A 21,720-nucleotide genomic window follows, 5' to 3' on the forward strand; every position below is an offset into this window, starting at 1 on the left:
TCCTCTCCCTGCTCATGCTCGCTCTCTCTCTCAAATAAATAAAATCTTAAAAAAATAAAAATAAAAAAAATAAAGTCTATTTTGTCTGATATACATATTGCTACCCCAGCTTTCTTTTTGTTTCTATTTGCATAGAATATCTTCTTCTATACCTTCACTTTCAGTCTGTGTGTCTTTAGATCTGAAGTGAGATCTGAGTCTCTTGTGGGCAGCATATAGATGGGTCTTGTTTTCTCTTTTTAATCTACTCACCCACATTTTCTTTTGATTAGAACATTTAATCCATTTATATTTAAAATAATTATCAATAGGTATGTATTTATTTCCATTTTGTTAATTGTTTTCTCATTATTTTGTAGTTTTCTTTTTTTGTATATGAAAATTTAATATTGTCATGTTTTCACCATCAAAACTTATGATCTTGGTCTTTCCTTCTTGCCTTTGTATAAGGCCAAAAGAGAGACATTGGCTACTTTGACATCCTTAAAGCAAATGCCAGGAATGTCACTGACAGCATGACCTTTGCGACCAAATCCAGCAACCAGAACCTCATCATTTTCCTCAATAAAATTCAAACAACTATGTTGGGTTACAAAGGCTGTGGGTTTTTTTTTTTGTTTTTTTTTTCTTTTCTTTTTTGCCATTCTTGATCAGCTGGACCTGACACACTTCCTGATGGCAGAATTTGGCTGTTTGGCTTCAACCCCTACTTTTTCCAGCACAATTCCCTTCATATGGGAAAAGCTTCCAAAAGGGTTGGTCTTCAGGGCTGTGCTCAAATGGGCTTTCTTGTACTGTTTATTATACCACTTCTGATCTTGTTGGTGGCTACTGAGCTTCCTGGAAGTATGAAGACCATGACACTTGCCCATCCTGCCAGCGTCATGGGCCTGAGCAAAAGAGCTGTAGTTTTTTTCTGTTCCTTTCTTCTTATCTTATCTCTTCCCTTGTGATCTGATGATTTTCTTTAGTGTTATATTTGGATTTCTTTTTCTTTATTTTTTGTGTTTCTATTATAGGTTTTTGGCTTGTGGGTATCATGAGGTTCATATATAACAACCTATGTATTTAGTACTCTTTTAAGTTGGTGGTCACTTAAGTTGGAACACATTATAAAAACACTACTTTTTTATTCCTTATCCACCATGTTTTATGGTTTTGATGTCATATTTTACATCTTTTTATTTTGTGTTGATGTTGTCCTACAGGTCCGTTTAACTATCTTCATTTTTAAAAATTCTTTTTTCTTTTCAATTTGGGTGACTTCTACTACCCTGTCTTCCAGATTGCAGATCCATTATTCTGTATCACTTAATCTGCTGTTTATTTCCTCTAGTGTATTGTTGATTTCTGTTATTGTATCCCATAGCTCTGATCGGTACTTTCTTACATTCTGTCTCTTTATTGAAGTTCTCACTGTGTTCATCCAATCTTCTCCTGAGTTCATAAAGTAAACATCTTTATGACATTTACTTTGAACTCTATTGGGTAGATGGCTTATCTCTGCTTTGTTCAGTTCTTTTCCTGAGCTCTTGTTTTGTTCTTTCACTTGGAACATATTCCTCACTCTCCTATTTTGCCTAACTCTGTTTCTGTATATTAGATAATTCAGCTACATCTCCCAGGCTTAAAGAAGTGGCCTTAGGTAGGGATGTCCTGTGGGGGCCCAGAAGTGCAGTTCCCCTGGTCACCAGAACTAGGTGTTCCAGGGGTGTCCTGTGTGTGGCAGGGTCATAACTGCTGCAGGTATAGTGGTGGGTGGGTGGGACTGGCCGAGAGCCAGACTTTGTTATATCTGTTTTTATAGTTATCTGACACCTAAGGTAATTATACTACATTTTTATTTATGTAGTGATAAAAAATTACCTTTAAATTCTCTTGTTTCAGTAAAGTGTGAGAGTTAATTTAAAGAAGATATTAAGTAGATATTAGTGCAGATGGTGCTATTCCAAAGATAGCACATGAATGATTAAAGTTCTGGAAAGCTTCACCCACAACATTATTTTCATGAGTTAAACATAATCCATTTTACCAATTTTCTAATATTGAGTTTTTAATTTGTTTTCTATTATAAACAATGTTTCAAAGAATGAACCTCTTATAGCTAAATATTATTCATATCCATGATAATTCTCTTAGTAGAATTCACAGATGTGGAATTGTCAGGTAGAAGGGCAATGGTTATATTATTTTAAAGTTTGAAATTAGTGTTCACTAACCGTTTCTCTAAGTTTTTATTGAGACATGTAGGAGGTTAGTAAAGCAGTATTTATGACCCAGAGGAATACTTTCTTCTTTGTTAATCAAAAGGTTGCCTACTGCGATTGCCTTCAAGTGACTTCCAGGACCACATGACAATTCTTCCCACCCTGGGGAAGCTCCGTGGTAGGGAAAATGCTTGGTTGGAAGATCTAGTTTGTAGCTGATGTTACTCTCTCCACTTAATTAGCTTTGTGATCTTGTGCAAGTCACAACCTCTCTAAGTTAATAATTTTCTCACTCATAAAATTGTACTAAAAATAATACACTGTTTACCTCACTGAGCTGTGAAGATTAAATGAAATGATATATGTGAAAATGGCTTGTAAATGCTAAAACATGATGTAAAATGCTAGTTGTTGGTGTTATAAAAGTGGAATATATGTTCCCCTCTTGAGAGATTTTGCAAGTACACGATTCTGGCTTCACAGATACAAGTCATCTCATGCAATGCAGATAATTTTTTAATGCCATATGGAGACAGTATCTAGAGAAAGTGAATGGTATGAAAGAGAGTAAATTCCAGTGAAAACCTATTTCTCTACTGATTATTCTTTCCCATTCTCTCCTCAACAAACACTAGAAACATGTATGGCATTGCAGCCAAAACTAATCCTGGGTTGGGCATTCTTCCTTATTATCAAATCTCATTGAGAACATCAGTTACTCAGAAGTCCCATTACTTATTAATCTAGAATTGGTCTGGTGGCTCAGAATTTCTGTTTGGGCCAGGACCAAAGCTGGCTATTTCTGGTGCCTATAGATTGTCAGAAAAACTAATGATCTTCCCTGAGACTCTGTCCTCTTCCCATGATACACATTAACTGAATGGTTTCTTGTCATGGGTGGATTCAGGTAAAAATCATCCAACAAGCTGTCTATCAGAGAACAATGATGTTGACAAAATCCAGAGAGTAGAGCCCAGCATGAGTGCAGTGTGTTCAGAAGGACAGAGGGCTAACACTGAGGGCATCTGGGTTTAGATTAAGCTCTGCCACTTAACTACCTGGAATCTGAATTTTCTCATCTGTAAAATAAGGGAGTTAGATTAAAATCTAGTCACTAGGTCTCCAAGGTCTCTGCTCATAGTAAGATTCTATGATTCTATGGCTCAGTTAAGAAATAAAGGGATTAGGGGCACCTGGATGGCTCAGTCAGTTAAGTGGCTGCCTTTGGCTCAGGTCATGATCCCAGGGTCCTAGGATGGAGCCCCGCATTGGGCTCCTTGCTCAGTGGGGAGCCTGCTTCTCCCCCTGCTCATGTGCTCTCTCTCTCTATCTCTGTCAAATAAATAAATAAAAGCTTTGGGGGAAAAAAAGAAGAAATAAAGGGATTAACCTTCCCAAACTCCCATCCTGGACAAGACAGAAAATGCTGAATCTAGAAGATCTCAGCTGGGCCTTTGGGAGGAGCAAGGATTCTACTCTGTGACATCATAATATCCAGCCCAGGCTCAGCCATGGCTACTGAGTAAAAGGTAACAGAAGGTTCACCTATTGATATATTAGAGGTGGGACGCTACCTGACTGAGCTAGAAGGAATCAGCCAGCCATGCCTCCAGTTCAGGTATGTAACAATTGCTAAGCTTAGAACAGAAATTGCTGGTATCTAAAAAATAGGAGGAGAAGACCATAAGATGAGTGTATCTTCAGGCTTAGGAATAATAGTATAAGCACAGAGACTATGCACCAGACACTTTACAGTAAAGTGAGCAGAAAAAAGGCCAAAGATAGTCCCACCAGAAAGAGAGCTGAGGTGCATCCTCCCAAAAGCCAGACTTATTTATTGTCATGAAGCCAGATGAGTACATTTCCAAGACTGTTAGCCCCTCACTGTTCTCTCCCCAACCATTGCAAAAATGCAAAAGAAACAGTTACCTCAAGAAGTCAGTGTAAAATTACTTTGTAAAGTAGTTTACATTTATTGCCTGGTAATGTTTATTCTTTTAATAGCTTTTCCCCAAAATGACAGGGAAAAATAACTAAACAGAAAATAAGTTAACTTAAAGAAGTATTTTAGTAGAAGACAGTATAAAAATAAAAACAAAAGTAATAAAAAAAGGAGAAATAAATTTATTAGGGGTTAGCAACCAAGATTAATTCTAAAGTCTGGTTTTGAGATTCCAAGGCTTAAAAGGCAAAAAGGTCATCATCCCCTATAAACAGTGAAAGAGAAGGGCCTTATGGTTCAGAAGTAGGTAAAATAGTTCAGCTGGAACCATTTACAGCTCCTCCCCCTCTAAAGCACTCATGCCAGTGAAATCATCACTGGGGATGCGGACATTTCTGTTTTCTTTACCTTGCCCTGGGGTTTTGGCTTCTAAAGTATTTGTTTCTTCCTGGAGTCTTGGGGCCCTGAGAGGCTCGAGTGACGGGCAAATAGCTGTTCTGTTTACCAGTAGGGCGGAGCATGGGGTGGGTGCCAGGTCCTGACTCATCTCCATTGGCCTCTCTCCGTGTCTCAGCACACTGCGACCCCGGAGCCAAGTACAGGACTGTTCAGGCAGGCACGCTGAGATTTGCCTGCAAGAGCTAAGTTTATGGCCACATTCCCTCAGTAGAAGCAGCAGTCTAGTGTTCTGACAGGTAGGTTAGTTACCCACAGGAGATCCCACCAGCAATAGACAAGGAGAGGGGAGACCCAATCTCTAACCACAGGACACAATTTTAACACTCTTTGGTCTCTATCACATCAGGAATAAATATATCTCAGCAGTAAGACCAACACTGTATACACCATAAAAGTAATAATAACCCAAAACATGTCAGTAAATCCAGAGGTCGAGATAAAAACAAAATGCACTTTCACATTAACTCTAGTATATATCCAACTTCCCTCTAGAGAAGCCACTATAATTTTTACAATTTTGTTATGACCCAACCTCTTAGGTCCTTGCAAATTAAAACTTCATCAGTCCAATTTTTAGAATTCATTCTTAGTCAGTGACAACGAAGTTTAGGTCTAACCTAAAATAATATCCAAAAAACATAGAATGTCCTAACTTGTCCACACATATTTATTGACTATAATGTTTTCTGACCGTTGTGTTAGTCACATACCACAGAATTTTAAGAGTTAGAAGGGAAGTAAGAGATCATCCATTCCAATGTCCTCATTTCCAGAAGAAAAAACCAGCATAGAGAGGTTGTTGTCTTGACTTAGGTCGTTAAGCTAGTGAATGCTAGCTTGGGGAATATAGCTTAAAGCCTCTTACTTTCAGCCTGGTGGCTCCTTCAATATTCTCTGCTCCTAATTCATGCTGAATGAATTTATTGGTTCTTATTTCAGCTATTTTAGAATATCCTAAGAGAGGAAATCTCATTTTACCCCCTTGATGTGGTTATTGGTAAAATCAAGTATTCTATGTAGGTGACACTAATCACCAAAGCTTTCCTAGCCTTTACAACCCAAATAAAATAAGCTTTGGTCAAGGTCAAGAAAAGGCACCCAAGACCCCATAGATAACAATGAAAATAAATCCTGGGCAATCAACAAGTTACTCTGCCTTGAGGCAGGATTAGTAGTAGTTTGCTGAAAAAAAAAAGGCATTTATACCATTAATGGCCTTTTTGCTTTATATAATAAATATGCAAACTTTCTGTGGCCTTGTCTTTTCCAGTTTAGGTAGATTGCTTTGTTTATGTATATGTGTGTGCATACTCTGTGATATATATATGTGTACTCCATAAATGTATGAGTGGAACACTTCATCTGGCAGGTGTGGATATTATACCATCTGTGGTAACTGGCCTACCCTTATTACCTAATATGTCTCCTTTATGAGCCTTTCCTAACTTATCCTGCAAATTAATATTTTATTTGGAATTACCTTGATAACTTAGGAGCTGCCTTAGATTTGTTTGTTTTATGTAGAGCTGTATCTGTCTTGCATCTCTAATTAATCTGTAAGTTTGAGCCTAGGCACTCCCTGGATACAGACACTCAGAGCTTTTTCCAATTCAATTCACTGCAAATATATTAATATCTGTCTAAAGTCGCCAGTTCCAGAGGTCTGATGAATATTTTCTAGGTCACTAGATTGTTTTTTAACCAACTGAAAAATATATGTCCTGTAAGGATCTTCCATATGTTTCTAGCTATCTACACAGATTATCTTTAACAAAAAGAATTATTAAATGATCACTAATAGAAAAGAACATTCCATCATGGCATAGGGTTTAAACAGGACTGTGGTAGTATCTTTCAGCTTCCATATTAATTTCAAAGGCTGTGTAATATATTGAGTAATTTCGTACATACTTAGCACAAAACTATAGGAGAAAGTTGATTATGAAAAGTGGAAGGATAAAAAGAGCTTTAGTTTCATATTCTTCATTGTGGATTTTGAACTCTCAAATCTCTCCAGTAAAACGGAAACACAGGTATGCCAAGTGAACTTTTGAAGTGTTTTCCATCAAATTACCCAAAAAGATGCATCCTGATAAGTCTTATTTAACAGCCTTGGGGAAAAAAAATAAAAGTAGAGAAAGCTACCTCGCTAGAGATCAAGACATTTGATTCTTTCTGTTGCTGGCACCACCTGGGGTGCCTTGGCATCTGGCCCCACCTGGATCTCTGACATATACAGGACTTTCCTTTATCCCAGTCCAGCCTCCATGCCTATTCTCCTAAGAATTGTGCAATGAGACCTTTGTAACCTGAGGCCTGTGAAGTCTGGAAAGGAATGTGACACAGAGCCCACAGATGTTGCTGCCACCAGGGCAAAGAAGGACCTCTCCTGCTGGTCACCTGGTGCCTGGGGGAATCTCAGAAGGGGAAAGGTATGCTCTAAAAGGAGTGGGAATGGAGCCCTTGGCAAGACTGTGAAGCAATCACTCCAGTGTCTTTTCCCCCTTGTCTTTGCCAACCTCCAGAGTCATGCTTCATGCTGTTCCCAAGAGTCGTCTCAGATCCATTTTTGAACCACTTCCTTTCCTACTCCTAACTGCACTCCCTGTTGAAAGCTATGAGCTGTAGGTCTCATTCTTCCAATGCCCCTGTACATGCTGAAGGGTGATCTTAATGGGGGGTTCCATATTAAATAGTGATGTCGATGGTAGACTGACAGGCACTTCTGGCAAGACAGCTAGAGAGATCTTTGTGATCTGAGGCCTATTGGTACTTACCAGCTAGCAACAAAATCTCTTCTCCCCCCCGCCCCCACATACAACTTCCTCCATCATGACAAGTGCACAATCCGCCCACTGGCAATACTTGGGGTTGTTCCACCTTCATTCCTCTACCCAGGGAATTATGTAATGAGCTGAGTCATGAAGACCCTTCTTTTAAGTTGCCCAAACATCTCAATGGCCACACAAGTGGACCTCTAACTAAAAGGAAGAACTAAAAGGAAGTGAAAAACTTAACCCTCAGTCTTACACTGTTTAGTACAACTAAATATAATTAACTGTAAAGGACAAGTCCTGTATTTTATCAATATTGCTTATAAGCCAAAGGTGGTGCCTGAAAAACAGACCCTTTAGCCAGTTGAGAAGACAACTTACTTGACAATTAGAATACCAGTATTCCTCTCCTCCTTTTAAGCATATTTAGAATGCAAAGTCATTATTATTAGAAGAGGGGGGTAAAGCATTTCTTTTATGTTAGAATAGTTTCCTTTCTATGTTAGGAACTGATACTATCTCACACCTCTAACCAACATATTATCTCTTGATTACTCTGTCCTTTCAAGGTGGTTACTGTCCTTTCTCCTTTCTTCCCCAGTGTCAGTTTCAATCCACTTTGTATTTTTTGAAAACCTAATATATGACAATTAAAAAAACTAAATGTTGGGCATCAATTGAGCTCCTAATAAATTAAGATTTAGTTAAGGAGACAAGATATACACCTGTGAAGAGTTCAAAAGCGAAAAAGGAACTGCATAACTATGTGAAAAATATTTGCACTGTGGACTTCAAAGTGCCCCAGGGGCTGAGTGCAGAGTAGAAGTGAAGTTGTCCTGAGAGTTCAGGTTGCTCATCACAGCAGAACTAGGACTTGAAGAGAAAGAGTAGTGATTAACACAAGCTTGGAGAGAAAAACAATTTTTTAGCGCAAATTTCACCCCGGGCACAATAGGTCTTCTCCTACTCATAGACCTTATCTCTACTTTCCTTGTGCTTTTACAACTCCTTCTCTGCATGCAAGGCAAACAATTCACATGACTTTGTCAGGATATGGAAAACAGGAGTCATGGAAACATGCCACACCAGAAAAGATGAAACCAACCCTAACAGGTGGTTTCCGTGAAAGGCCCTGCATGCTGTACCCTAGGTTGTGTCTGATTTTAATTATGGACCTGGGCTTCCTGACCTTATACCCAGAAGTCGACATGTTCCAAACTTAATTCACTATCTTCCTCCAAAGCTGCTCTCCTTTTGTGATTCCCATCTCAGCCAATGACCTCACCATATTCCCAGTTACTCTGGCTAGCATTGTGAGTCCTCTCTTATTCCTGGATCTCTCTTCCCCTTCACTTGGTCATCAAGCCCAGGAGGTTATCTCCACATCTCTTTCAAATCCATTGCTTCCTGCTAGTTCCGCCTGCTGCTGCCCTGGGGCAGGCTCTCATCCTCTTTCCCTAAGATCATCCAGCTCCCCAACTTCATTCCTCTGCATTCTGTTTTTCACATCTTTCTAAAATAAGTACTGGAGGTTATCATTTGCCAGTTCAAAAACAGTTCAAGTTTTCCCACTGTTTAAAAAATGAAGATCAAACTCTATCTTGGCTTTCAAGGTCTTTTCACCTTCTCTAGCCACTCCCCTCTGCCACCTATTCACTCAGTCCTCTCCACTTTATTCACCAGAGGGACCTCTCTTCTTTCCATTCTCCAGCCTGCCCAGCCCTTTCTTGCATCAATTGTCTTACTCATACAGTTCTCTTCTTCTTCTTCTTTTTAAGATTTATTTGAGAAAGGGGGGGAGGGGCAAAGTGAGAGGGAGATAGAGTCTTAAGCGGACTCTGCACTGAGCACGGAGTCTGACTCAGGGCTTGACCTCACAACCCTAAGATCACAACCCGAGCCAAAACCAAGAGTCAGATGCTTAACAAACTGCACCAACCAGGAGCTCCATACAGCTCCCTTCTGATAGCTGAACTCCTACAGGATTCCTCCTCAAATGGGTAACTTTTTCTTCCTCAATTATTTATGATTTTCTTATGACATTCTTATTTTTATGACCCTTTATGCTGAAGGAGTGAGCCAGGCAGGGTTGGAAGACCGGGGATAAGAGAGTAGAAGAGTTTCTTAAGATAGGAAATAGCATGTGCAAAGACTCAGAGGAAAGAGAATGGTGTTTTCAAGGAACTGAACAGTGTACAGTGGTTAGTGGAAATTGAATCTGAGGACAGAGCAAGGAATTGGGAAGAGATGGCACTGGAGAAAGAGGAAGAGCCTGGCGCTGCTAAGGAGCTGGGATTTTAGCTTAAGATCCGTGGGCAGTTTTTTTTTTTTTAAATAAAGTTTATTTTTTAGTGATCTCTACATCCAACATGGGGCTCGAACTCACAATCCCAACAGGAACAGTTGCATGCTCTTCCAGCTGAGCCAGCCAGGTGCCCCCAGTGGGCAGGTTTAAAGGGTTATAAGCAGGGGAGCTTTAGGATACTATTTGCATTTTTAAAACAATGTAGTGTATGGAGAACAGATGGGAGTGGAGAAAAACTGGAGAAAGGACTGTCAGGAGGGCACAATAAACCAAGAAGATGATGAGTTTGGTTTAGGGTAGTGACAGTGGGAAAGAGGAAGGCAGTGGACTTCTGGAAGGCCCAGGAATGATACCAGTAGTACTAGGTGCAGTATCACTTCCCACAATGCCCTACTGAGCAGATCGGACTTTATCTTGTAGGAAACGGGAGGCAACAAGGATTTCTTGGCTTAGGTAAATCTACATTTTTGAAAGAGAACATTGAAGGTGGTGTAGAAGATGTCTAGAAGGGGAAGACTTGGTTGCAGTAGGACAGAAAGGCAATGCTGTTGGGGGGTGTATTAAATATTGACAGTGCACAGCTGCTCAAAGCAAGTGGGCCCCTCTTGGTACTGGTGATCCTGCCCCAAGAACAGTTTAATGAAAATAGAGTTTTAATTGAAAAGTTATACATGCATGTAGTAAAAATTTAAACATTATAAAACTTTATGCTATAAAAAACAATTCTCTGTCTCATCCCAGTCCCCAGTCCTTTCCCTCTATGGAACTTGAGACAAATTTCGCATACTCTCCAGAAATGTTCTATGCATATACGAACATGTCTAAGTATGTATTATGCATATGCTCTCTCTCTCTCTATTAAAGTTCCCAGGTCACCTAGGTATTCAATAAACCTTGGTGAATAGACATCTGTACCTCTAAGTATTGTTCCTGATAGTCTCTGTACTATTTTTCCCTAAGAATTATTGGGCATTTTATCCTCTATTACTTTTCACAGTATAAATTTTAATTTGACACTGTCCTTTTCTCCAACTCAGATTTTAGATGAAAGTCTTGATTAGAAAACAAGTTTCCTACCTGCCAAGTCACTGACGACCCTCAAAGTCTTCAAGGTGTCCCTTTCAGGGTGTCTACCATCTGGTAGCCAAGGTCATCACCAGAAAACCAAATTGCGTCCTGAGATAGCCGTCTGCTTCCTACATTTTTCTTTCTCAAAGTCATGGCCTGTGCCAGAAAAGATAAAATATCCTCAGGAGCCTTATGTATATTATAATATATAATGTATACATATCTTGATACATACCCACATACATGTTATAATAAGTGCTTGTTTTAGAAGATCAAATCTTCTGAACAGCACACAAATAGTAAGTGCTATTTAGGCCATTATTGGCATTTACCCGTCTCTCAAACATAATTTCAGTCAGCTTTACATATAGACAACATTTCTTGCCAAGTTCTGAAATAACAGAAATAGCAGTCATAAAAACAACTTTTTTTGTATTTAGCACCTACTGTATTAGGGTACTCCAGAGAAACAGAACAAATAGGAGATATCTAGCAATGTTTATATCTGTATCCCTATCTATATCAATGATTTATTATAAGGAATTGGCTCACACAATCATAGAGGCTGACAAGTCCCAAGATCTTCATTTGGCATGCTAGAGACCCACAAGAGCCAATGGTGCAGTTCTAGTCCAAATGCCAGCAGGATAGAGACCCAGGAAATGCCAATGTTCAGTTACAGTCTGAAGGCAGGAAAGAACCAATGTCCCAGGCCAAGGAAAGTCTGGCAGGAGGAAATTTCCTCTTACTCGAAGGAGGGTCAGCCTTTTTGTTTTATTCAAGCCTTCGACTGATTGAATGGGCCCACCCACATAGGGAGAGTAATCTGCTTTACTCAGTCTACAGATTCAAATGTTAATCTCATCCAAAAACACCCTCACAGACACACCCAGAATAATGTTTGACCAGATACCAGGCACTCCATGGCCCAGTCTAGTTGACACATAAAATCAGCCATCACATCTTTTATGTCACCAGCAGGTTTAGTAATTATCTCATTTAATTGCCACAAGGAGCCATGTGGAAAGTAGTGTTATTTCCATTTGCTCAAAAGACATTTATTTAACAAATGTTTGCACATTTTAGAGATGAGGAAACTGAGGTTCAGAGAGTTGAAGTAAGTTGTCTAAGGTGGCAGAGCCACGATTCTAACCTAGGTCTAAATGATTCCATCTGGTACTCTTAACCTGTGTGGTAGCTGCCTCCCAGCACTGTTGCTACATTCCCCACAGGTCTTGAGGTGCCGCACCCTTTGTGATGGGACGTGTCTGAAGGCATTAGCTGTAGGTCCAAATTCAGGGGCAGCAGTGGGAGCCGGGGTTGGGGGGGTGGATGGAGTGGGGTGGGGCTCAATTTTTTTTCCCACATGTCTGAATATATCAAATTTAAGTGCAAATTGGAGCTACTGGGAGGGCTCCACTTTCCTTTGCCTTTAAGGTAATCCACAGAACATTAATAGTTGCTCCCCTTTATTGAAAACTACATGCTTGTGCTTTGCATGAATAATTTCATTTAATGTTTGCAATGACCCTGTGTTCTTCCCACCACTCCACTCTTCTGTGGAAGGGGGAGGATGACATGGTCACTGTGGACTGCCAAGTGCAGGGACTGTGAGGTATCCCACTTAAACCACTGTCTTCAGAGCCACCAAGAGTACCCTACATTGCCTTCAAGGTACCCATGGGCCAGCAAAATCCTGTAACACTCCCTAAAATCTGCCCATAAAAACAGCTTACAACATGCATGAATCAATAATTCTACAGGTGTGTGCTGTCTGCTGATTCACCCATGGAACAGGCCTGGGCTTTCCCTTCATTTGGTTTACTCCTCATGGCCTGACATGTTGCTGCTCCTCACTTTCCATCTCCTCTAGCACTTTTAGGAAACACTGTCCAGTGACAAACTGTACTGTAAGTCCCTAAATCAATCTCATTTAAAGGAGACTCCTCTGTCCTCTCTTCCAATAACACTTTCTGGGTTTCTCCCCAGAAGTTCTCTTTGTGGTGACAGCAAAAGCAGTCTTTACGGTGTTGCTGAGTTAGCTTCAGCCACAGCAAACCCCTTGTCTGAGAGAGGAGGAATGGAGAACAGGAAGGCATGTGTCTTACCCAAGTTCACGGTTAGAAGCAAAGGCATCCATCTCCCAGTTCAGTGTTTCTGGTGTACCTCATAGATATCAGTTCTGATGGGAGTGGGGTTCAGTCCAATACGGTGGAGGGTATCTCCAAGGCAACATGTGAAGAGCAGACATGCAGGTTGTACCAGATGACGGCGGAGGGGCTGTCAGCACTTCTTTTGCATGTCTGCCTCTATGTACAACAATGCACAATGATGTAGGTACAGCATGAACAAATCAAGGTATCGGTAGAAAAACTGGGACAAGGTGGTCCTTTTTTATCAACAGAAGAAAATTCCCTTTGGTTTTCTAGCTTCACTGGAAGGCCCAGGAAAGAGCTGAGATTCTTATCTGTCTGGAATTGGAAGCAAGTGACTCATTATGGCCCCCATTCCCAATGGAAGTGGTTTTGGCTTGTATCATGTGTTTACAGAAAATCAGCTTGTAAGTCTGCATGGATCCACCCATGATCCACCTTTGTAGGCCAACGGGCAAGCATTTGGGCTCCATGGGATGACATTTCTAGATCAGAACCCTGGTCTAGCTCTCTCCATCTCATCACTGGTGTTTCCATAGCTTCTGAACCATATGACAGAAGCTGAGAGTAAATACGCTTGTTTCACCAAAGACTCTGAGAACCCTCTACAGGAAAAACACTAACACAAGGAAACAGTCATTGGTGGTAACAACTCGCAATTCAAGATCTTCCTACTTTTTATTTTTAAACAAAGAATAAATGAAACTTAGGTCCTTTGAGAGCAGTAAAGCAACTGAGAAGGTGGCATATTCTAGAGGTAGATAAAGACTTTGGAAGGTACCCAGAGATGTGGGTGCTCGTCCTGGATGCCAAGGACTTATTGGTGCCCTTGGACAAATCATCTACTTTACTGCTTGACTTGGGATTCTCGGAATTGGGAGACCTATGTTTCTACCCAGGTTCTGTTAATAATTATCTGATGTTGACATGAACATTCTCTGAGCCTCAGTTTCTTGATTTGTAAAATGGAAATAATAACATATACCCTGCCTACTTGTCCCAGTTGTTGTGTAGGTTAAATGAACCTATGTGAAAATCCTTTGTTAACAATAGAGTGCTCTCTATGTTTTTTCCTGTGATGCAGACATAATGTCTTTTGCTGAAAGTGAAGCAGGAGATTGGAGGAGAGTGGTGGAGCATAGTAAAAAGACTGGGGCCCTCTAGGACACAGAGAAGCATGTGGGACAGGGTTGCAGCTGGGTTTGGAGACCTATGGTGGCAACATCTGCCTCACCAGTGAATGTACAATTGAATACTGGCTGCCAGTGGTGGAAGAAATTAGGGATATCGACAAGGGAATAGTTACAATGGTCATGCCAGAGTCTAAGTTGAACAGGAAAAGGGTTGAAGAAAGGGACATGGCTGATAGATTTGGGGAGTTGGAGGTGTTAGTGAAATGTAAGTGTTGTGTGCACAGAGGAGTTAGCTGGTGAGGTAGGCAATGACGGGCTTGGAGTGTGAGGTTGGAGTTCAAGGTTTGAGAGTTGGAGGAAATCCAGGTATCCTAGTAGGGCAAGGAGTCATGAGGGAAAGGGTGCTGGCTGGGAAAACCACATGGGAGCTGAAGGGCACCAAGTCAGTGACAGGACTTGCGGTGGAGAAAGAGCTGAGTGCCAGAGTCCTGAGAGAATATGGGAGGTGTCAGATCTGGGAATGAGTATGGGGGGGACAGGGAACCTATGGATGGTAGACACACCAAGGTAGGGGGCAGAATATGTGGAAGGGCTGGGAGGAAAATGCTGAAGCTATTTCAGGGTAAATGAGGCTCAGAAAACAGAATGACCCAGAGGCATGCTTGATTTAAAATTTGATATGAGTTATATATAAATCAATCATTTTACAATTTGATAATCAAAAGTTGTAGGGGCATCTTGGCCTCCATACGCAAATATTTAAAACAAATTATAATGGATAACTCCTTTTAACCAGTGACATTTTTAAATATAATAGGCCCAGTGGCATGCTGGAGCCAGTTAGTATCAGTGGATGACAGCCACACATTGTTAAATTCTCTGGAATTTTGCAAGCTAGGTGTCATGTTGGTAGCTTGCAATAGGCCTGGAGGGAATAGTTATACCATGAAAATCTGCAAACACTATGAACTAGGGCTTTCTCTCCCCATGAAAATCTGGTTGTTAAGCATTTCTCAAGACACCACTGGAGGCCTAAATACAAACTCCAAATCTGCCCAACTTTATAGTCCTGTTACTGTGGGTTTAACTGCATCACTAACAGAGATATGTCTAAACCCCTGATACATGTGACTGTGATCTTATTTGGAAGTAGGTTCTTTGCAGATGGAATTAAGATATAAGTTAAGATGAGGTCTACTGGAGTAGGATGGTCCCTTAATCCAGTTTGAGTGATGTCTTTATAAGAAGAGGAGACACAGAGACAGACACATGGAAAGAACACCATGTTAAGATGCAGACACAGGGAAGAATGCCATGGCTATAGAAGCAGAGATTGAGGTACCTCAAGGATTGCCTACAACTCCAGAAGCTAAGAGGAAGTTGTGACCCAGATTCTCCCTCAGAGCTGCCAAAATGAACCACACCTGCCAACACCTTGATTTCAGATTTCTAGCCTCCAGAACTGTGAGAAAATATACTTTTGTTGTTCTAAGTCACCTAGTTTATGCTACCTTGTTACAGCAGTGCTTGGAAACGGATATATCTGTTATGCTATCAAGTTTGGGCACAAAGCAAGCGGAAGTTTCCCAGTGTGAACCACAAAGGGAAGGTCCCTGGTCCCTGTGCCCTGGCTCCCACGGGGATCCTCCCCTTCTAACTCCTCCAGGATGTATTTTCTGTACCATCATCTGGTCCTTATTGTTAGCTGCCTTGTATCGTGGATTATGCTTTTAAGTGTAGACATGTTGCTGCCTCCTCTTCTAGGTGGTAACCAGAGGTTGTAGACTCATGCCTTGTGGATCAAAGTTGCTAAATGTGATGCTGGGGGAACCATTTCTGGAATGTGTGTCTGCCTTTAAATAAAAACACCCCATCCTGCTGGCCAAGGAAAACCTGACTAAGATCTGCCATCTGGGGACTTCCGCAATGTGCCCAAGGGAGAGGGAATGTCTCTTGGCTTTTGCCTTCCCCCAATAGCAGCTGGTAGGCATTTATTCACTGTGAATTTGCTGCCTGGACCTCTTGCGTCTTCTGTCCTGGCCCAGCCAATGAGTAGATGTGTCTGAGACCTCAGAAGTTCAACAACTGCCCCAAAGTTTCTGCCTTCAGACAGAAGCTTCAACAAAAACTTTTTGTAAGGTTATGGTTCAAATCCCCCAACTTTGACTACTTGACACTATTGCAAAACTTCAGCCTCAGAAGAATGCAATAAAAGGGTGGTGCCCCTCTAGACATGGCTTGCCCCACCCTGATGTTCCATGAGTGTTTTTCTCATAATTCTTGGAATCTCAGGTGGCTGAGGGAGAGGCCTCAGGGATACGGAAAATCAAGGGTGATTTGGGGTGAGGAATCTTTCAAAGTTGAAACTCCTTGTTTACAGTCCATTTCTTTTTGAACACCAGAGGGCGATACATCTACACTGAATAGCCAGTCTGCCTTGCTTCAGGACTGAAATCCTGGGAACTAATGACATTTTTTTTTTTTTAATGTGAGAACAAATGCTGAACTGAGTATTTGTTCATTTGACTATTTTGCTTAGACCTCTGATAAAGTCACAGAGAAGGCTTTTGAGCTGATTACTGGATGTCCAAACCCTGGGACCTGGGGCAGGAAGATCCTCAGAAGGGTGCTGGGCAGGGTTGCTGCTTCCCTTGCGGACAAGCACTTGTTGCTCACACTCTCACTCCATCCAGAGATTGTCTGGTTCTGGTCAGTTTTGTGGGAGGATTTAGACTGTCGTAGGTAAGAGCTACCTTGTATAGAGACCCAGCTTGTCACCTCTGGGCTAGTCATTTTAAACTGGTTCCATGGGATTGCTCTACTTAGTATCTGGAGGTGAGGTCTGGCCCTGAGGGAATGGAGAAGACAGAGAGGAGAAGATGCTGTGAGGAGGATCGAGGGGATGCAGAGATCCTAACAGTTATTACCCAGACAGTAGTAGGGCTCTGCTGATGGTGACCACTGACCAGTCTGTGTCTGTGGTCTTATACCAGCTCCTACCAGTGCCCTCTGATAGTGAGGACATCCAGCAGAATGTTCATGGTTTCTGGAGCAACACAGAAAACTGTACAGGGCATTGAAGAGTCTGGAAGGAGCAGGACTAGAGAGCAGTTGGGGAGGCTTGGGAGGCTTGCCCATGGGAGTGGTGGTGAGGGTCCTGGGAAAGAGTGACTGGGTCAACATCTAGAGAAGGGCTTGTCTCTGGAGCTCTGAGGTCTGAAAGGAGAGCCCAATTTGGACAGGTGCCTGCCTAGGTGGCAGGAGGGAAGAAACACCACATCAGTGCTCATCTAACCTTGCATGTCTGGAAGCCATGAATGTGTGTATGCAACTGTAGAAAAATCTGCACCCAATTAATGACTCATTCAGAAAGGGATTTGTCCACTTTCACCCCTTGGGAGAGGCTAAGCTTTAGTCATTCATTTCTGATCACCTTCCAATGGCACTCAGCAGAGACCAAGACTGTTCCTTAGCAATGGCATGTTTTGTCTGGTATGTTGTCAATAGCAAAGTAGCATTTACTATATAAGATACAAGAAGGTCTTATAGACCAAAAGTTGTGATAATGGGTTGGCTGCAATTTAGTGGGCCAGCTGAAAGAGAAAACCTTGACAAAATGAGGGAAGAATGTATATCTAAAATAGAAGGCACAAGGTAATTGTCATTATTCAGATGAATAAGATGAAATGTACCAATGAGAAGATCCACTTTGGACACTAGAAATTGGTGCAAAAATCTTGGTGCAGTGGACCCAGAAGTCACAGAGGACTGCTCTGCTTCCCAGGCCTGTGACCACCGCAGGGACTGTTTGGCCATGTGCACCGATAAGAAAAGTATCTCTTTGTCATTTACAATTATATTGTTCAATACAGCCTTTTTACTTAAGGATATAAAACAACAGAATTTGGAAGCAGGGCACTGAGATTTCACTTCAGTTCCAGCTTTTTGCCCCTCATCATTGATGTTCCTGCTTGGGGAAGTCACATGACCACACTTAGCCTGTTATCTCTTTCTAAAAATGAGCATTGAGTATCAAATAATGTAATGACCAGTGAAAATACTTAGGAAATTACCAAGGATATAAGTGCAGTTACTGGTCTCTAGAGGGCGTCCTTAGCAATTCCTTCTCTCAAATATATGTCTGTTCCCTGGGCTGGGTGAGGCTTCACTTGAAAGGCGGCTTCATTAGAGTTAAGATAAAGATATATCTTAAGGTCAGTACTATTATTAAAATACCACTTAAATGCTAAACAAACAGGAATGAAAACTATTTTGCTTTCCAAGTACTGTTTTCATAGGCTGTTTAGCTACATTCAGATGACAATTTACAGAACAATCACTTTGTATTGAAAACCCTGTTGAAAAGGACTTTTGCCTTGAGCAAAAATTTTTGCATTCTACCTTTTTTAGCTAATTAACATAAGAAACATCAGGGATCTAGAAGGGAGGGGGATGGGGGGATGGGTTAGCCTGGTGATGGGTATTAAAGAGGGCACCGTACTGAATGGAGCACTGGGTGTTATATGCAAACAATGAATTATGGAACACTACATCAAACACTAATGATGTAATGTATGGTGATTAACATAATAAAATTTAAAACAACAACAACAACAAAAACAAAAACAGAAACCTACCAAAAAAAAATCTATCAGGGAACAAGTATTAGTAAGAACAAGGATCAAGGGTCTGCTTACAGACATTTTGTCAAAGAAACACTTCTGTTGGACCTGAAGCCTCCTTGGTTATTACAGAAATGGCTTACTGTAAGTAAGTGACAAGGTGTTTAAATTTCACACTGTGAAATACATATTGCATTTCCTGATCAGGGGACAAGACTTGGTCAGTTTTTTTTTTCAGTAACACAGGTCTCAGATTCAGAGCTTTATTTAACTAGATACTGTCCTTGACACCGAACTACAAGGTAGACCTCATTAATGAATGTGCTCATGGTAGTTCCTTGTTTGTCATTATTCCAAAAAATTTTTTTTCTTGAGCTTTAACACATACACCATCTGACTCAGTCACAGATTGATAAGCAAGGGAATATCGCAGGCAGGAGTCCCCTGCAATTAGACTGTAAGTGTCTGAAACAAAACTCTGAAGTGAGAGAGAGCTTAGACTGTGCAACAGCCAACCAGTTTCAAAGCCTGGGTCTACTGCTTACTAGTTGGCGATCTTGGACAATTCATTTAACCTCTCCTCTCTAAAATAATTCTACACTCCTCGGTAAAATAAGGATATGAAAGTACCACCTTATACTTTTGTAGGATTTCAATGAGATAATCTAGTTAATGTGTTAGTTACTACCATCATCATCACCATCACCACTGCCTCTGAACCTCACAACCTCCACTATAGTGCTCTGCACTGTGTGACAACTGGGGAGCAATTTCCCTTTGTTGTACAACTGACTCTACCTACTGATGAATTATAGATTTCAGATGAAATCTACCAGGATTGCCCATTCAAATTCTTAAAGCACTTCCAGTGTATTCTGTTCTTATTTTAGGGGGCAGGAAGAGAGTAACTTCTTAACAATTGCCCAAACCCCAACCCTAGAAGACAATCATTAGATCTATGTTTATAAAAGTTCCTGGCATAATCTTGCCCACACTGTACTGGACTTTGATAAAAGGTCTGAGAAATAGAAAGGTTTATATTTCATTACTGTTTTACAGAGAAGACAGGCTTATAGTGACTTGCCCAAAGTCTAAGAAACAGGAATGTTGTTTTTGGATAGTCTTTCTTAAGTTAAATTATGCAAAGTCAAATTCTGTTTTGTGTTTAATAACACAGATACAGTTATCTTTAGTAAATGTTTTCTTAGGAAACCCAGGCAACAAAAAATTCCTCCACAGAGCTGCTTGGTTGGCAGACCGTTTCTATGTTACTTAACTGAGGAGTCTCTGTCCATAAGATCTGGTGAATAAGTGAAGTTATGAACAGTGGCTCTCAACCTGGGCAGCTATTTAGAACCACCTAGAGCCCTAAAAAATGCCTGAGCTTAGCCCCACTCTGAGATTTTACTTCAGGATAACTCAGAGATTTTGCTTTGGGATAATCTGGTAGGGCCTAGGCATCAGAATTCTTAAAATCTTTCTAAGCAATTCTAGAAAGAGTTCCCATTTAGTTCTTCCTCTTTAGCCTTCTATGAGTCTATGTTCTCATGCTTTCTACATATATATAGATTTAGCACATTAAAATGCCATCCCCTTTGTAACTTCTCTTTAAAAGGGACATTTTTTAACTTTGGAAAATTATGAAACATGATAGGAATTAAACAATTTGTTCTTCTAAAACATATATAAACACTTGATTTTACAAAAGAAATGCCAGGATTGTTCTGTAGTTATGTCTGAGATACCACTGGTGTGGTAGCCAATGGCCTCTTCATTTTACACAATCAAGCCATCACCTGTCTTTTTCCTTTCTAAATTCACTTAACAGAATGGAGCTTGCCCAAAAGACTCTTCCCATTGAAATTTACAGAATGGTAGCCTGAATTCCAAACATTGTAATAATAACACAATGTAGAGAGGTAATAAAAATAGTAAAACGATACTGATAATACTGAATAGGATTTGTTGGTGCTATATGTCCTTGCACATTGCATGTTCAAAAATGAATGATAGCTGCACTTGCCAAGATATGAAATTTAAATGAGACTGTTTAGTCTAATTTTCATGACTGATAGATTATTTTGGTTGAATATCCAAATTCATCTGGTACCTGCTACAGATTCTGTGCTGATGTACTAGTCATTTCTTATAATAACCCTAACCCTATGCAGTAATAGAGACGGGTACATAAAAGGTCTCTAGGAGCACCTAAGGGAATGGTGAAGACTTCATAAATAGAAAACACAGGGAAAACTGGCATGTAAACTACTCCCTCCTCACCACATACGATTCTCTCTCCAATTTTCTACCTCCCAGAGAGGCCACTTTTGTTCAATCTTGGAATATCTTCTAAGCTCTCCTCTTTAAACTTGAATGATTCAATTGGCAATGCTTTTTTTTTTTTAACTTTTTATTGTTATGTTAATCACCATACATTACATCATTAGTTCTTGATGTAGTGTTCCATGATTCATTGTTTGTGCATAACACCCAGTGCTCCACACAGAACGTGCCCTCCTTAATACCCATCACCAGGTTAACCCATCCCCCTACCCTCCTCCCCTCTAGAACCCTCAGTTTGTTTTTCAGAGTCCATAGTCTCTCATGGTTCGTCTCCCTCTCCGACTTACTCCCCTTCATTCTTCCCCTCTTGCTATCTTCTTCTTTTTCTTTTTTCTTAACATATCTTGCATTATTTGTTTCAGAAGTACAGATCTGTGATTCAACAGTCTTGCACAATTCACAGCGCTCACCATAGCACATACCCTACCCAATGTCTATCACCCAGCCACCCCATCCCTCCCACCCCCCACCACTCAGCAACACTCAGTTTGTTTCCTGAGATTAAGAATTCCTCATATCAGTGAGGTCATATGATACATGTCTTTCTCTGATTGACTTATTTCACTCAGCATAACACCCTCCAGTTCCATCCACATCGTTCCAAATGGAAAGATCCCATTCCTTTTGATGGCTGCATAATATTCCATTGTGTATATATACCACATCTTCTTTATCCATTCATCTGTCGATGGACATCTTGGCTCTTTCCACAGT

The 21,720-nt window shown here is 40.7% G+C and overlaps 1 protein-coding gene and 1 pseudogene across 2 annotated transcripts in view; one reads left to right on the top strand and one right to left on the bottom strand.

The window, feature by feature from the left end:
• Positions 1-413: 413 nt before the first annotated feature.
• Positions 414-872, bottom strand: LOC113914099 (annotated as a pseudogene).
• A 2,839-nt stretch (positions 873-3,711) lies between these two features.
• Positions 3,712-21,720, top strand: part of DNAJC5B (DnaJ heat shock protein family (Hsp40) member C5 beta) — an 85,634-nt gene continuing 67,625 nt past the window's right edge. The window contains exons 1-2 of one of the 2 annotated variants that reach the window (XM_027617393.1): positions 3,762-3,825; positions 6,866-7,040. The gene's annotated coding sequence lies outside the window, so the exon portion shown is untranslated. Of the gene's footprint in view, positions 3,826-6,865; positions 7,041-21,720 lie in introns of both variants that reach the window. The other variant, XM_027617385.2, reaches the window with a different exon arrangement.

The sequence above is a fragment of the Zalophus californianus genome, chromosome 4 (genome assembly GCF_009762305.2).
Source record: "Zalophus californianus isolate mZalCal1 chromosome 4, mZalCal1.pri.v2, whole genome shotgun sequence".
In the NCBI taxonomy this organism is placed as follows: Eukaryota; Metazoa; Chordata; class Mammalia; order Carnivora; family Otariidae; genus Zalophus; species Zalophus californianus.